Source organism: Pinus tabuliformis, chromosome 9, assembly GCF_031772625.1.
Source record: "Pinus tabuliformis cultivar Carrire ecotype Pingquan chromosome 9, CPIR1, whole genome shotgun sequence".
Classification (NCBI taxonomy): Eukaryota; Viridiplantae; Streptophyta; class Pinopsida; order Pinales; family Pinaceae; genus Pinus; species Pinus tabuliformis.
The window spans coordinates 218,702,147-218,720,021 of record NC_142307.1 but is presented as its reverse complement, the minus strand read 5'-3'; positions in this window follow the sequence as shown (position 1 = coordinate 218,720,021).

The following is a 17,875-nucleotide window of genomic DNA, read 5'->3' as shown; positions in this document are numbered from 1 at the left end:
AGGAGTGTTACTATACATCTCGTGGTGATCCATAAAGGCAAACTGCTAAACAAGATCAACCTTAAAATAAATTGAATTTACATAACAACGCTTTGAAACATAACACAAACACATAGAGGTCTAAGCTAGAGATGTGTTCCGGCATCGTTAAACGTGATATCTTAGCGTTGAGTGGTTGGGTGATTCCTCCACGGTGAAGCGATAAGTATCAATACGGACTTGTGCTCCCACGTACCGTCGCGTATATATTGGGAGAACCCTATAGGAACAAAGCCTTTATCCATAGGAAACCGTGTCGGCCTCCCTACTGATCGCAATGCAGTGAACACAACATTCACGAAGATCGACCACTCGTACCGTAAAACGTATTTTGTGGTTTTGCGAAAAGTTTGGCACACCCTCTGCCTAGATCTCCAGAGCAGTTTCTTTTGGCCTTTTTCAAACTCTATAACTGAAAAAGTCCATCCGAGCATTTGTCACTTCGGGCTCGTTAAAACATCGAAGGAGACTAGAGTCATCTTCAGCTTTTTCTCGACTCTTAAAAAGTGAAAAAGCAAGTTGTGTCTAAAGCGTCGTTATAAAAATTATTTTAAATGGAACATAATCACCTCCTATTCCTGCGTTGATCTGTAGGTTGAGAACATGGAACGCCCCAACCAAGGAATTCCACATGATGGAAATCCTAGTCCTTTATCCTCTTGGGGAGAAGTTGGTGCGCCCCACATGGCCACATTGTCGCTTCCAGGACTGACAATTGGCCTGCCTATTTGGCTATTCTCAACCAATGTAGTTCGGAACAACATGCTTCCTGAACAGTCGAGTCAACAGTTAGATCAGTCTAGAGCTGCCCACCAGCCTTCTACTTCCTATAAATCTTCCTCCGATCCTTCATCTTCGCAAGGTAGAGCCGACAAAAGCCAAGCTCCCATGGAGAAGAAGGAGAAGAAGAAGAGAGAGAAGAAGAAGAAGGAGCCTAAGGTGACTGGGGGCAAGCTAAAGACATCTGACAAAAATCCACACACAGCACAGACCGGGCCTAAATCGCCATGTGTCATATGTAGAGGAGACCACTTCCATAGAGATTGTCCCTGTATTCCCTGGATACTAAGGGACTGGTCCCCTCGGTTGCACAGTTCGGGAGCATCAACATCCGATAGCCATGTTGAATGCTTACCGTCAACCAGCGAAAGTGAAGGTTCAAGACAAAGAGGGGGAGCAAGATTCCCCTGCAGACTGTGTGAAGGTGATCACGCCATCCACCGTTGTCCCTTCTTAGACGAAGCGAAGAGAGTTTTGGAAGATCGCCCGGTTTCACCATTGAGACTTCCTCCTGGATACAAAAAACTCGTGCCAAGTCCTTCGTTGGTTGAAAATACAGCTGGCCCACTCAAGTGGTCAGCTGAGGTATCAGTCATTGAAAATGAACCTACTGAATCCAGACCGGACGAAAGTCTAAAGGTCGATACGGCAGCTGACCCGGTTCCCCCTTCAGAGGTTTCATCCTCAAATGACACCGTCACTGAAGATTCATCTTCAAATGACACCCTCACTGAAGAGAATAAGAATGACACCATCCAGATTCTTTTCATCAACACCGACTCTGATGAGCATCAGGGCAATGCGCCCATTCCTTTATCGCAGGAAGGAACATCGTCAGGGTCATATCCGGCCGTGTATTCGGTCGCACCACCAAGCAACCTGGTTGTGTCCTTTGATTGGAACCAACTAGGCAGACCCTGGTTGCCAGCTAGTGTACCATTCAAAATCATAGTCCAAATTTATAGAATGGTAATGGCTGGCACTATCATTGATGAAGGGGCATCTGTGAGTATCCTTTCCTCTATTGCTTGGAAAGCACTGGGTTCCCCGGAGCTTTTACCTGAGATAAGAAATCTCTCGGGTTTTGATAAAGGAACCAGTCGACCATTAGGGATCCTCCCCAATGTGCCTGTTACATTGAAAGGGAAGACTGTTCAAATGAACGTGATGGTCGTTCAAGGACCCTTGGATTATAACCTACTCCTTGGACGAGACTATATATATTGCATGGCAGCTATAGTCTCCTCAGTCTTTAGAGTAATGTGTTTTCCACACGAAGGAAGAATGGTCAAGCTCGTAGACCAACTTTCATTTCCGGCATCACGCATCGCAAATAGTCACATACCAACCCTCAATGGTCTATTCAATCAAGAAATGTCTCCACCTCCAGTCCTCCTTCCCGATGAGTGCGAGTGATTCGGAAAGATGGGACTGGAACCCAGGGGGCATGCATCCTGGTCTGCTTCGGGCAGAGGAAACCTTGGGTATAAGGTAGAATTTCCGCGAAAGAATATGACTAGTCCGTACCCCGTCCGTGGATGGAAGAGGGGTTGTTCTAGAATAGGATTCTTTTGTTAAGGTCACTTGTTTGACAAAGGTCATTCACCATTGTCTACTTCGGTAGATAGTGCCGAGGAAATGTTTTCGTTTGATGGTGTTAACAAAACAATATTTGGGTAACCAGAAAGAGGCAAGCCTCACCCTTTAAAACAAATGTTTTATCAGATAAGTAGGGGCAGCCTTGAAATTGTACTTTATACCTGGGGGCATGCAAACTTTTTGGAGTGCAAGCTAAGAGTGGTTATTTATCTGTTTTTGGGATTAGCCGTTTCCGAACTTGCATAAAGAAAGGATGAGAGGGAGCATATCTTATGTGAGGCGCGAGCTCTATAAAAAATGGGATCTTACAGGAGACATTTCTTATCTTATGACTGGGATAATCGAGCAGTTTTACCACGGAATTTATGCTCGTTAAAAAATAGAAAAGAGAGATCCGAGCAGTTTTATCACATAGTTCATGCTCGTTAAAAAATAAACATAAGATTGAGCATTCAAGCTCATTAAAAAATGAACATACCCCGGTAAATAATCTCTGTGATCGTAAATTTATTAGCCATAAAAGCCTTGGTCGTGTTTGCACCTGCCACCTCCATTTCATTTGGCCGATCGTTCACCCCCATATGATTGTTTACCCATTTTGAGGAACAGCTGCGAAGAGTGACTTCACCTAGCCATCCTTGTGACACTGCCGTGATTGGAAAATTCCAACCTGTACCTGGAATCTGCTGCTATCCCTGTTTATCACTCGTTCCTCAAAAGACGAGTCGTCTTTGAGCTCTTTTCATTTGACTCGTAAAATATGAAAAGTTTGCCAAGTTTTGGCCTTCCAGCTCGTTAAAGTGACCGGAAGAGCTATCCCTCCTCTAGATTTTAATCTTTTTGGACCTGAGGGATTATTACACAAAAAGGTCGAGCGCTTGTTTTATTCAGCTCGTTAAAGTTATCGAAAACTCATCCCTTTTGTATTGTTTTATACTTTTTCGGACTTAAGGGATTAGATGACGAAAAAGGAATTTTGGAGTTAACTTTCTGTACCTTTTCAGACTCTCTAAAAATGAAAAGGACTGAGTTTTCCTTGTCGTTAGACTCGTTAAAATGATTAAATAGCGACAAACTTATCTTTAGACGAGAACGAGTTTCCCTATCGCTAGGCTCGTTAAAACATAGCGATGGGCTTGCCCGAAGGGCAGGTTATAGAACAAGCATATGTTACCCTCCTCAAGCTTGACAAAAATAAAGAGGTACTGGTCATAAATGACTGGGGAAAAATTGGGAGAATCTCAAAGCTTTAATGGTAGCAAGTCGCTCTTGAACATGACACTTTTCCTCCGTATCACATCGGGTTGGGTTGTTTCATTCACCGGTCTCATCACCATGGTCTTCGCCAAACCATCCAAATTTGGGGTAATGCTACCGATCCATCGCATCAGTGTTGTTATATGTTCAAGAGATGTTGTTCAAAAAGAGTCAACCGTGTCCCATCCACTGCCATACATTATCCTTCATCCACCCATGATCGCCACCCTGAATCATATTTCACAGATTGTTTTCAGCTCCACTAAAATCATTAGCTCTGTTCCGTGTCACTAATGTGGGATTCATTAAGGCCCTCCTTTGACGGATCGCTTCTTGTCGACTTCAGCTCATTATCCAAGAAGTTGATCTAGGAACACCCCCCTCAGTACTTTGAAGCTTGCATGCCTCAATGGCAAGTTTCTCACTTCCGGCGACAGGTATACATCAATGACCTTCGACGAGAAGATTTTGCGTGGTGTTCAATGCCAAGTCCTTTATTCACACCACGTGAATTGTACTGCAGTACCTTGAGGGTCATTATCATTATCGGTGATTCCTCTCGCGCTTGTTAACGGTTTACATCATTGACCGGTAATCAAGCGATGTCTTTCCATGTTCGACTTCAACGCAATTCTCACATGGATCGACTTGTACTTAGAGTGAAGATCGAACGAGTTTGAAGACCCCGGATCTAGTTTCATCCATCCGGGCTGCAATATATATTCAGGAAAAATAAAGACATTTGACATGTGCATCATTGCAGCACATGATCATCCTATCCAAAGGATGATAATTTCGCCAAAATTATCAGTCTGCCATCAGACGATCGTCTGTTCTATGTACGAAAATAAATTTATAAAGCTGAGCATGGGAATGCCCGGCTCAGCTAGATCATGAAAGCAGTATGAATCATAATGTATTGTATTTTATTTTATTACAGGTCTCCTCCCAGCAGATGGATGAACTTCGGACCCTCCTGGATAAAGCATTTCACCCGATAAACGGCCTCATACTTTAGGGGGCAACTGTTATAGACATTTTTGTGCCTTGCATCACTGAGCATGAAATGTCAATAATCAAGGGATCCAAAGTCCCTAAACATGTTGTTCCTACCCCTAGAGGAACAAGGCCAAGTAACCACAGCAATCCAAATAAGTTCTCCACTGAAAATTACTCAAAAACAAGGCAATTCTGGATCATGTCAACTGCTACACTGGCTACCTGCACTGAATGTCAACTTCTACACTAGATACCTACACTGAATGTCAACTCCAACACTAGCTACCTGCGCTGAACGAGTTTGGACATGTGGCAGACTCATTCCTCAAGGTGTCAGAGCCCAGGAAGCTTACAAAATGACACTTGGATCAAGGAATTCGACTGGTGATGAGTAAGAGGGTCTAGATCTCCAAGTGGAAGAAAGAACCTCCAATTGGACTCAAGAACTGAAGAATAACTGAAGTGGGAGAGGACACTAGTCAGCTTCATGCCAGCTACAAGCTGAATCATCCTTTCTCCAAAACTCCTATATATAGAGCTCTCTCATGAGGTCTATAGGAGGTTGGAATGTTGTGAATGTAAGGAAGTGTTGTTGGTTTGAGTATAGAACTATTGGGTGATTTGCTTGAAGGAGGTGAAGAGGAGATTTCTTTCTGCTGGGAGGTGATGCTGGATTGGGCCTTTTATGGTTGTATTACTTCCTGAACTTTACTTCTTCCATTAATAAAGCATTTGAGGTTCTTCTATATGCATGTGTCTCAATAGTGTATTGTTATACTTGTGTATTTGATTTATTCTAATCCTTGAATCAATTATGAATGTATGCTTCTTGTAGTTCCCCTCTCTTGCCATTTTGCAGGATCTTGGTGTAGCTGGGTCAGTGAAAGAGCAAGGAGCTGGGAGCAAGCAGCAAAGAGAGAAGATTGGATCAATCATTAGCGGAAGACAACAGTTAGTGGATCTCTTTCTCTCCTCTCTTACATCTCATAAAGAAGTAATCTCGAATAGCTTTGATTTGATTGTTGCTGAGGTACTATCACCCTTAGAGTGGGATAGGGTCCTTCTGTATTGGATACTTTTCCCAACAACAGATAATTACATAAATTTTGAGAACCTTACACAATAACATGAAATAAAAGCAAGAGACAAACTCTTTTAGGCTCGAGCCTTTCATAGAAACTAAGGGTTGGATAAGGCGACCACCTTTGATGCTCAATACTTTGTTCTAATACCTCATGCTCAATTGAGTCAATATACAGACAAAGTCCAAGGTTAGTTTGTTGCCTCAGGAAGAAGGCCCCATAGACCATCGCCCTGAGCCCAATAACTATGAGGTCCACACCATAGATGCAATAAATCAAACGGAGAAAATTTAAGCTTATTCCCATACATAGGGCCAGTAGTTCAAAGATATAACCAACACCGACGAACATACATTCCTCCAACAGAAGACTCTAAACCATAAATATACCATACATTCCCATTCAAGACAATATAATTCCAAAGAAAACAGATACATGCATACAAACAACAAAAATTACATATGATGAAACCATAAAACTTTCCCATTTTCTACATAACCATTTTTCATGAGAATCACATTGCAAAGATTATCATTAAGATTTTGATAGACATTAGAAGAGTAAGCGGGCCACAGTCAAAGAGGAGAGAAAATGAGAATAACATACTCAAATACAATATCCATGAACTAGAGAGGACCAGTCGCAACCTAAAAGTAGATCCGCCTAAGGTTCCTTAGAGAGGAGAGTGATTTCTAAGAGCCTATGCTTACCTCATGGAGCCGAACCCCAACACAAGACAAATACATGCATGGGATGCCGATCCATACCCACTTGGAGATTAAGATCCCTGTGGCTCATCTCATCACCATTAACACAACCCATCCACCCAGCCACCCCACTTAATTGATCTAGTATGTGAGGGCGATGATTGAGCTGTCCTACGACCCTTTCAATTATCATTTAACACATGACAAGAGTTCCGAGACGGATAATGAGTTGTCTCACACCCAATGACCTTATCAACCATAAGTTGAAATAAGAAGGACAATGAGTTGTCTCACACCTGATGACCTTATCGACCTTAAGATGAAATAAGAAGTATCTGAAAATTATAAAACAAATTATTTTTAATATGAAAATCATAATTACCAAAATCTTATTATTTCAACTTAAGGTGGATGAGGATTTGTTGAATTTTTTTTTGTCCTAAGAGGCACTCAACAAGGTTGTATGGGGTAGATCTCATGTATAAATGAAAATCTAAATGTATTCATAAACTTAAGAATTTATGGGGTAGATCTCACTAAAAACGTGAATGTAAATAACTAAATGTAAATGTAAACATTTACCATTTTTAATCTAAAAAAAGTAAACGTAAACTTAAATTTAAACATAAACATAAATATTTATTAGTCCTATTTAAAAATCAATCCAATTAGGGGAAGTATGGGGTAACTATGGGGTAGATCTCAGGTAAAAATGTAAACTTAAACGCAAATATAAACATAAAATTAACATAAAATTATTGTGCCTAGAGTAAGTATGGGGTAGATCTCAGGTAAAAATGTAAACTTAAATGTAAATGTAAACATAAACTTATTGTGGGGAGAGTAAGTATGGGGTAGATCTCAGGTAAAAATGTAAACTTAAAAGTAAATGTAAACATAAAATTATTGTGGGGAGAGTAAGTGTAGGGTAGATGTCACGTGAAAAAAAGTAAACATAAACGTAAATTTAAACATAAACATAAATATTTATGGGTCTTATTTAAAAATCAATCCAATTATTGTGCCCGGAGGAAGTATGGGGTAGATCTCAGATAAAAATGTAAACATAAAATTATTGTGACGAGAGTAAGTATGGGGAGAGTAATGTAAACTTAAACGTAAATGTAAACATAAACTTAAATGTAAACATAAAGGTAAACACACGTAAAAATGTAAACTTAAATGTATATGTAAACATAAACTTAAGTATTTAAGCTAAACACGTAAAGGTCTCACGTAAAATTAATAAATGTAAACATAAACATAAATATTTATTATTATATATATAGAGACAATATAAATTTAAAATATGAAGGGGTTTGTGAACACTTAAATAAGAGGTATGGTAAATAAATAAAAATACAAATAAACCAGAGGTATGGTAAATAAATAAAAATATAAATAAACTAGAGGTATAGTAAATAAAAGGACTTGTTTTTATATTTACTCCATAAACCTTTTTATATTTACAAAAACTCAAAAAAGAGGTTTTATTTAGGTGAAGCCTATGGCCCAAATACCATAATAAAATAGGTATAAAGATGTATGATAAATAAATAAAAATATATCAAATAGGATTAGAAATCAACATCTAATTATATACCAATCCTATGGGCCAAATACCATGGACCAAATTATTATTAATACCATGCAAAAACAAATTATTAACCGTCATATGAATATTAAAAGATTATTATTATTATCATTATTAAAATTAAATCTAATATTCGTATTAATATATTGATATTATTAAATTTAATAACTTTTTATTAATACAAAATTGAATTTGTTATATTATAATATATATTAATATATCATAATACATATATTAACTCTAGATATATTTGGGAGGGGAAGAAAAAAGGCATAGAGTGATAAAGATGGAGAGATAAGGGGAGTGACAAGGGAGAGATGGATATAAACTTAAGGAAACGGAAGAGGATGAATGAAGAGATATAGAAAGGGAGAGGAGTGACAGAGATAGAGAAGGGTAAGAGAGGGGGAGGGAGACAAATATGGAGGTGGGAGAGAGAAGGAGAGAGGGAGGGAGATAGTGAGAGGATCGGAGGGAGAGAGAGAGAGAGAGAGAGAGAGAGAGAGAGAGAGAGAGAGAGAGAGATGGGGGAAGAGAGAGGGAGGTGGGAGAAAAATGGAGAGAGAGGGAGGATGAGAGAGAGGATTTGAGAGAGAGGAGGAGAACGAGAGGGATAGAGAGATGGAGTTAGAGGGGGGAGAGGGAGGGAAGAATAAATACATAGAGAGTAAGACATTGAGAGGGAGAAGGAGTGACAAGGGAGAGATTGAGAGAATGCATGTATGCTTAGGGGTGAGATAAAGAGACAAATGAGGAGAGATGGAGACAAAGGGGGAGGGAAGGAGAGAGAATGAAAATGGAGGGATATAGTAACACATTTGGAGAGAGAGAGAGAGAGAGAGAGAGAGAGAGAGAGAGAGGGGATGAGAGACGAATAAAGTGATGGTGGAAGAGAGAGAGTGTGTGTGTGTGATAGAGGGAGAGAGAGGTAGGTAGGGGAGAAAGGGAGAGAGAAGAAGTATAAGAGAGAAATTGAGAGAGATAGGGAGAGAGTGATAGAGAGATGGAGTTGGAGGGGGAGAGAGGGAGGGAAGAAGAAAGAAACAGAGGGTAAGAAGTGGATAGAGAGAGGGAGTGACAAGGGAGAGATGGAGAGAAGGGATGAGAGAAGGAGAAAGAGACGGATATAGTAACAAAGTTGGAGAGAGAGAGAGAGAGAGATGTGGAAAAGAAAGGGAGAGAGACAAAGGAAGAGAGAGAGGATGTGAGAGGTAGGAAAAGAGAGACATGTTAGAAAATTATATATTACAGAGTAATAGAAAGCATAAAATATTGTAGAAAAATAAACACAGAAAATCCATAAAACAAGAGAGACATATATGTACATGGTTCACCTAGTTTGGGCTATGTCCATGGAGAAATAGCTAGTCATTCCTTTTATATTACCCAACAAACTGAAGAGATACAACCTACAACAGATCTGTTGTAATTCCCTCTTCGCTCTCAATTTCCTCTCTCTTCCTCACTTAGAATACAGATCTACATAGACATGATACAATTCCCTCATATATAGTGAGGGGTTTCCTTCTAGGGAAGAAAAACCTAAATTAAACATAACTTCTACTATCAAATTTTTGCCTAATGCATGGCCTAGATTGACTACAAAATTACAACATTTTACATTGCAAATCTCCCAAAGGTCACATCCGCCCCCCCCTGGACCCCCCCTGCAACAAATATTTAATAGGAAGTTTTGCTTCCCCATTACAAACTGGGGTCCAATGCGGCGATACCTTTAAATACAAAAGATAATCAGGCTCCACATCCAACAATCTACCACTTGGAGACTAAATATTGCAACTCCACCACAACTTCATTTGTTGGAAAATGACTCCACTTTGGACCTAGCTATTTCTCATCTTCTTCATCATACTTGAATACCAATTGAAACTTAATAGATTATTAGTTTCTAAGAGTTACAACTTTTATTAACATATTTGTAGGGTTCTGGTTAGTGTGTATCTTTTCCAGCTTCAACTGTCCATCTTCCAACACTGACCATATGAAATGGTACTTGAGCTGTATATGTTTAGTCTTGGAATGAAATGCAAAGTTTTTTGTAATATTTTAATGTACCCCAGTAACCTCGCATGTAAAAGTAGGCAGTTAGAATTTTTCAGGCCAGGCAATAACTCTCCAAAGGCAGAAAAACTAATTGGTGTATTATTCCATAGGTAACTCATTGTTATATACAATAGGGAGTGATTGTTCAGTTCATCTCCCAATGACTGTTCACCTTCCCAATTTATTTATTTACATAAAATTCCCAATCATGAAGATTAGGTGTCAACATTCCCCCCTTAATCTGAAGGGTTGGTGGGTCCAAGCATTATTCTGAAAGCTTTTCCTTTCCAAGTGCTTTGGTGAAGATGTCTGCAATTTGCTCATTTGTGGAACAATGACGAAGATGGATTGTTTTGGCCTCAACATGATGTTGAATCAGATGATATTTAGTATTGATATGCTTTGTTCGATCATGGAACTTTGGGTTCTTGGCCAGTTTTATTGCAGAGGTGTTATCAATCATGAGTGGAATTGATTGTACTTGTTTTACGTACAAATCTTCAATAATTTTCCTCAGCCACACAATTTCTTTCGTTGCTTCAGCTGCTACCACATATTCTGCTTCTGTTGTGGAATCTGCTGGAACTAATTGTTTACGTGATCTCCAAGAGACAGCTCCTGATCCAAGACTCATAGCATATCCTGAGGTAGATACCCCAGTTTCTTTGTCTCCATCGAAGTCTGAATCAGAGTATCCAATCAAGTTGAAGTCGTCCACCTGTGTATACTTCATTCCAAGGTCTTGAGTTCCCTTCAAGTACCTTAGAACTCTTTTTGCAGCACACGAATGTCCCTCACAAGGGTTTTGCATGAACCTGGAGAGGATTCCAACAGTAAATGAAATGTCTGGTCTGGTAGTAGTGAGGTAGATGAGACTTCCTACAAGCTGTCTATACTTTGTTGCATCCTCAAATTCCTTTCCTTCAATAGATGTGAGCTTTAAGTTTTGTTCCATTGGAGTAGAAAGAGGATTGCACTCTGTCATGCCAAATCTGTTTAACAAATCTCCAATGTATTTCTTTTGAGAAAGAAATATGGATTTTGGATGTTGGGTTACTTCAATGCCAAGATAGTAATGAACATAGCCCAAATCAGTCATTTCAAAACTTTTCCCCAATTCCTTCTTTATGGATGCAAGGTAGCTTTGATTGTTCCCTATCATTAAAAGATCATCTACATATACCACTGTTTTTCCAACTTTCTTGACAAATAAAGTTGCATCATCAAGATCAAAATGATTGAAGTTTAGTTTTAGATAGGGGTGATTTTAGGGGCGAATATTCGCCCTTTGGTGAAATTAAGGGGTTTTAAATTTTTAGTGGGTGAATATTTTGTATCATAGTACATTTTTACAAATCACCTCAAGTAGCCCACCTTATTTTAAGGGAGAGGGTAAAAAACATAAATTTAGCCTTAAAATTGGGAGTTACAACCTTCCATTCGCCCATTTTCAAGAATAGGTTTTATTTAAGTGAATCCATTCACCCATTTTCAAGAATAGGTTTTATTTAAGTGAATCCGTTCGCCCATTTTCAAGAATAGGTTTGATTTAAGTGAATCCTATGGGCCAAAGGCCCAAATACCATATTTATAAAAGAGGTATGGTAAATTAATAAAAATATAAATAAATGAGATGTGTGGTAAATAAATAAAGCATTTTTTATATTTACTCCATAAGTCACCTTATATACATGCAAGGGTGTAAACAAATAAAAATATAAGTAAAGTGGAGGAATGGTAAATAAATAAAATGTCTTTTTATACTTACTCAAAAGGTATGGTAAATAAATAAAAATATAAATAAACTAGACGGATGGTAAATAAATAAAACCTCTTTTTATATTTAGTCCATAACCCTCATTCTATTTATGAAGGCCTAAGAAAGAGGTTTTATTTAAGTGAATCCTCTCGGCCAAATACCATATTTGTAAAAGAGGTATGGTAAATTAATAAAAATATAAATAAGCGAGAGGTATGGTAAACAAATAAAACGTTTTTTTTATATTTACTCCATAAGTCACCTTGTATTTATGAATGGTATGGTAAATTAATAAAAATATAAATAAACAAGAGGTATGCTAAACAAATAAAACATTTTTTTATATTTACTCCATAAGTCACCTTATATTTATACTATGGGACAAATGCCATGGACTATATTGTTATTAATATCATGCAAAAAAACATTATTAACCCTAATATTAGTATTAATAAAAATAAAAATGGACCCATGGTATTCACCAAAATGGCACATGGTATTGAACCATGGTATTCACTTGGAATGTAGCTTATCTAAATTAGGGAATTAAACCAACATAGATCCATCTTTACTCTGGATCTACTAACCCCTGAGAGGTATCAGATATCGTGATATGCAAACTAGCATAGAGTGAAAAAATATTTGATCCGATCAAGAGTAAAAAAAGATGTTGTAATTTAATGTATGTTAAACATTTTAGCTTGGTTAAAATAAAAAATAAAATAAAAATCAACTATTAATTTTATTAATTTTTATAAATTACTAATAGTAATTTTTAAGCTCCAGGTTTATGATAACCCATGGTATTCATGTGAGCATAGACTATGTAAAGGGGAAATTCTATGTTAGATCCATCTTAATTCTCGGTCTACCAAGTGCTCAGAGGGATAAATAGATTTCATCCCCCTAAGAGTGGTAGATGTGGAGTTAAGATGGATATAGGTTGGTTTTTATGATAATGAAGATATTAAATAGACTTAAGAAATTATATTGTAAAAACATCTTAAGGTGAATGGTTAACGCATAGACATTGGACAAGTATATTTGTATACTTCTGTTTTAAACTGAAACAAATCTACGGCTGAAAGGAATGGATTGATTACACTAGTCATCCTTCTATAACTTTCCAACATATGCTGGAGTAAACAAATTGTAATTTGGGTAATTTTTCCAATTGCAAACGGGAACATACTTGGGTATTGGCAAGGTGGTTACGAGGTCCCTAGAAGTGGAGTAAACAGATTGCAATTTGGGTAATTTTTCTAATTGCAAACAGGAACATACTTGTGTATTGGCAGGGTGGTTAAGAGGTCCCTAGAAGTGATGAATTTGAATTTTTCTTGGTTTTATATATAGTATTAGGTTTTTTCTCATGCTTTCTGTAAATGGCACGGGTGAATTTTATCCTACACCCACAACGTTATCGATATGTAATTTTGGTAATTTTGATTTCAAAAGATATTTTAAAGAAATGCAATGATTTCATTTGTGTATTCAATAAACATAAGATTTTATAATTGAGTAAAATATTCGCCATGCTTGGTGAGAGATTTGCCAAAAAATTATATATACATATCATATTATTGATAAAACCGCCTTCCATTTTTCCTATATACCATGGAGATTCGCCCATTTATTGTACATGTAAATTTACGGGGGGTTCTTAAAATTTTCCCTAGTTTCAGAAGATGCTCAGTTAGTTTTTCATACCAGGATCGCGGTGCTTGTTTGAGGCCATACAAGGATTTCACAAGTTTGCATACTTTATGTTCATGTCCTTTCACAGAAAATCCTTCAGGCTGGGACATAAAAACATTCTCTTTTATATCTCCATTCAAGAAGGCAGTTTTTACATCCATTTGATGGACTTTCCAACCGTTCTGAGCTGCTAGTGCAAAGAGTGTCCGAATGGTGGCCCATTTTGCTGTGGGGGCAAAAGTTTCCTCATAATTGACCCCTTCCTTCTGTGCAAAACCTTTTGCCACAAGCCTAGATTTGTGCTTGTCAAGTGAGCCATCAGCTTTGTACTTGTTCTTGTAGACCCACTTGCAGCCAATTGGTTTGGTTCCAAATGGAGGATCAACCAGCTTCCAAGTGCCATTCTTTATGAGAGCATCATACTCCTTTTGCATCACTTCTTTCCATTCATCATGAGAAGCAGCTTGTTTGAAGGAAGTTGGTTCAAAATTTGTAGATAAGTTCAATTCACAATCATAAGTAACATCCATATCAACAGGTGAGTTAGAGTCATCTACATCACCTCCATTTTGTTAGTTTGAATTTCTGGTTCCTATTTTTCCAATTTCACCAGGATGAACAGTTTCAAGTGTCTTTGTTAGCCACTTTGGGGGACCTTTCTGAGATGGTCCACGCTGCTCTGTTGATTGAGTTTGGATTGAATCAAGATTGAGTCTCCCAATTCTATCAATTACATCACTTAAAGCATTATCCGTTGTTGGAGTTTCATGCAAGGGAGATTGTTCTTCAGAAGAAGATTCCACATGTTGATCTAGTATAAGAATCCCCCCTTCAAGATGTGGAATCTGATTATCAAATTCTTGAAATGATTTTGTTTTTGCGAATCTATCCAAGCGATCAAGTTGCCGCTCAATAACATTGTCATATTTAGATGATTCAAGAAAAATTACATCTCTAGATACAACAAACTTTTTATTTACTTCATCATAGAGACGGTATGCTTTGGAGGTGTTTGAATACCCCAGGAAGATACACTTACGACTTCTAGCACCAAGTTTGTTTCTATGTACCTTTGGTATCAAAGCATAATAGGTGGAACCAAAGATCCTGAGATGTTTTACCGAAGGAACATGTCCATACCACAATTCATAAGGAGTCTTGTTTCTTATAGCATTAGATGGACATCTATTCTTTATATATGCAACACATAGAACAACATCAACCCAAAACATTATCTTTACATTTTTGAAGAAAAGCATGGATCGTACCATATTCAAGATTTTTCTATTCATTCTTTCAGCTACACCATTATGTTGGGGATTATAAGGCACAATTGTTTGATGTTTGATCCCATGTTGGTGAAGATAGTTTTCAAATTCATTTGATGTATATTCTTTTCCATTATCAGTGCGCATAGACCCAATATGAGATTGTGCATCATTTTCAATCCATTTATGAAAATTCTTGAATGTTTGAAAAGAATCAGATTTGTTCTTCAATAAATAAAGCCAACACATTCTGGTGTAATCATCAATAAATGTCATGATATATTTATTTCCATTTGCATAAGGAACATGCATTGGACCACATAAATCTGAATGAATGAGTTCAAGCTTCCTATGTGCTCTTGAATGTGAATCATGAAAAGATTGTTTGCTATGTGTTGTTGGGAAAAGTATCCAATACGGAATGACCCTATCCCACTCTAAGGGTGATAGTACCTCAGCAACAATCAAAGCAAAGCTATTCGAGATTACTTCTTTATGAGATGTAAGAGAGGGGAGAAAGAGGTCCAGTAACCGTTGTCTTCCGCTAATGATTGATCCAATCTTCTCTCTTTGTTGCTTGCTCCCAGATCCTTGCTCTTTCACTAGCCCAGCTACACCAAGATCCTGCAAAATGACAAGAGAGGGAAACTACAAGAAGCATACATTCATAATTGATTCAAGGATTAGAATAAATCAAATACACAAGTATAACAACACACCATTGAGACACATGCATATAGAAGAACCTCAAATGCTTTATTAATGGAAGAAGTAAAGTTCAGGAAGTAATACAACCATAAAAGGCCCAATCCAACATCACCTTCCAGCAGAAAGAAATCTCCTCTTTTCCTCCTTCAAGCAAATCACCCAATAGTTCTATACTCAAACCAACAACACTTCCTTACATTCACAAGATTCCAGCCTCCCTAGACCTCATGAGAGAGCTCTATATATAGGAGTTTTGGAGAAAGGATGAGTCAGCTTGTAGCTGGCATGAAGCTGACTAGTGTCCTCTCCCACTTCAGTTATTCTTCAGTTCTTGAGTCCACTTGGAGGTTCTTGCTTCCACTTGGAGATCTAGACCCTCTTACTCATCACAAGGCGAATTCCCTGATCCAAGTGTCATTTTGGAAGCTTCCTGGGCATTGACACCTTGAGGAATGACTGTGCCACTTGGCCAAACTCACCCAGGGCAGGTAGCCTTCTTTGCAGTTGACATTCAGTGCAGGTACACAGTGGAGCAGTTGACATTCAGCGCAGATGCTCAGTGGAGCAGTTGACATGATCCAGAATTAGCTTGTTTTTGAGTGTTTTCAGGTGGAGAACTGATATTCAGTGCTGTGGTTTTCTGACCTTGTTCCTCTAGGGGTAGGAACAACATGTTTAGGGACTTTGGATCCCTCAAATTATTGACATTTCATGCTTGATGCTGTAAGGCACAAAAATGTCTATAACAGTTGCCCCCTAAAGTATGAGGTTGTTTATCGGGTGAAATGCTTTATCAGGAGGATCCGAAGTTCATTCAATTGCTGAGAGGTGACCTGTAATAAAATACAATACAATACATTATTTTTCATTCTGCTTTCATGATCTAGCTGAGGCGGGCATTCCCATGCTCAGCTTTATAAATTCATTTTAGTACATAGAACAGACGATCGTCTGATGGTAGACTGATAATTCTCTGCTGAAATTATCATCCTTTGAATAGGATGATCATCTGCTGCAATGATGTACATATCAAATGTCTTTATAATTCCTGAATATATATCGCAGCCTGGATGGATGAAACTAGATCTCGGGTCTTCAAACTCGTTCGATCTTCACTCTGAGTACAAGTCGATCCATGTGAGAATTGCGCTGAAGTCGAACATGGAAAGACATCGCTTGATTACCGGTCAATAATGTAAACCGTTAACAAGCGCGAGAGGAATCACCAATAATGATAATGACCCTCAAGGTACTGCAGTACAATTCACGTGGTGTGAATAAAGGACTTGGCATCGAACACCACGCAAAATCTTCTAGTCCAAGGTCATTGATGTATACCTGTCGCCGGAAGTGAGAAACTTGCCATTGAGGCATGCAAGCTTCAAAGTACTCAGGGGGTTGTTCCTAGATCAACTTCTTGGATAATGAGCTGAAGTCGACAAGAAGCGATCCGTCAAAGGAGGGCCTTAATGAATCCCACATCAGTGACACGGAACGGAGCTAATGATTTTAGTGGAGGCGAAAACAATCTGTGAGATATGATTCAGGGTGGCGATCAGGGGTGGATGAAGGATAATGTATGGCAGTGGATGGGACACGGTTGACTCTTTCTGAACAACATCTCTTGAACATATAATGACCCTGATGCGATGGATCGGTAGTATTACCGCAAATGTGGATGGTTTGGCGAAGACCATGGTGATGAGACCGGTGAATGAAACAACCCAACCCGATGTGATACGGAGGAAAAGTGTCATGTTCAAGAGCGACTTGCTACCATTAAAGCTTTGAGGTTCTCCCAATTTTTCCCCAGTCATTTCTGACTAGTACCTCTTTATTTTTGTCAAGCTTGAGGAGGATAACATATGCTTGTTCTATAACCTGCCCTTCGGGCAAGCCCATCGCTATGTTTTAACGAGCCTAGCGATAGGGAAACTTGTTCTCGTCTAAAGACAAGTTTGTCGCTATTTAATCATTTTAACGAGTCTAACGACAAGGAAAACTCGGTCCTTTTCATTTTTAGAGAGTCTGAAAAGGTATAGAAAGTTAACTCCAAAATTCCTTTTTCGTCATCTAATCCCTTAAGTCCGAAAAAGTATAAAAAAATACAGAAGGGATGAGTTTTCGATAACTTTAACGAGCCGAATAAAACAAGCGCTCGACCTTTTTGTGTAATAATCCCTCAGGTCCAAAAAGATTAAAATCTAGAGGAGGGATAGCTCTTCCGGTCACTTTAACGAGCTGGAAGGCCAAAACTCGGCAAACTTTTCATATTTTACGAGTCAAATGAAAAGAGCTCAAATAAGACTCGTCTTTTGAGG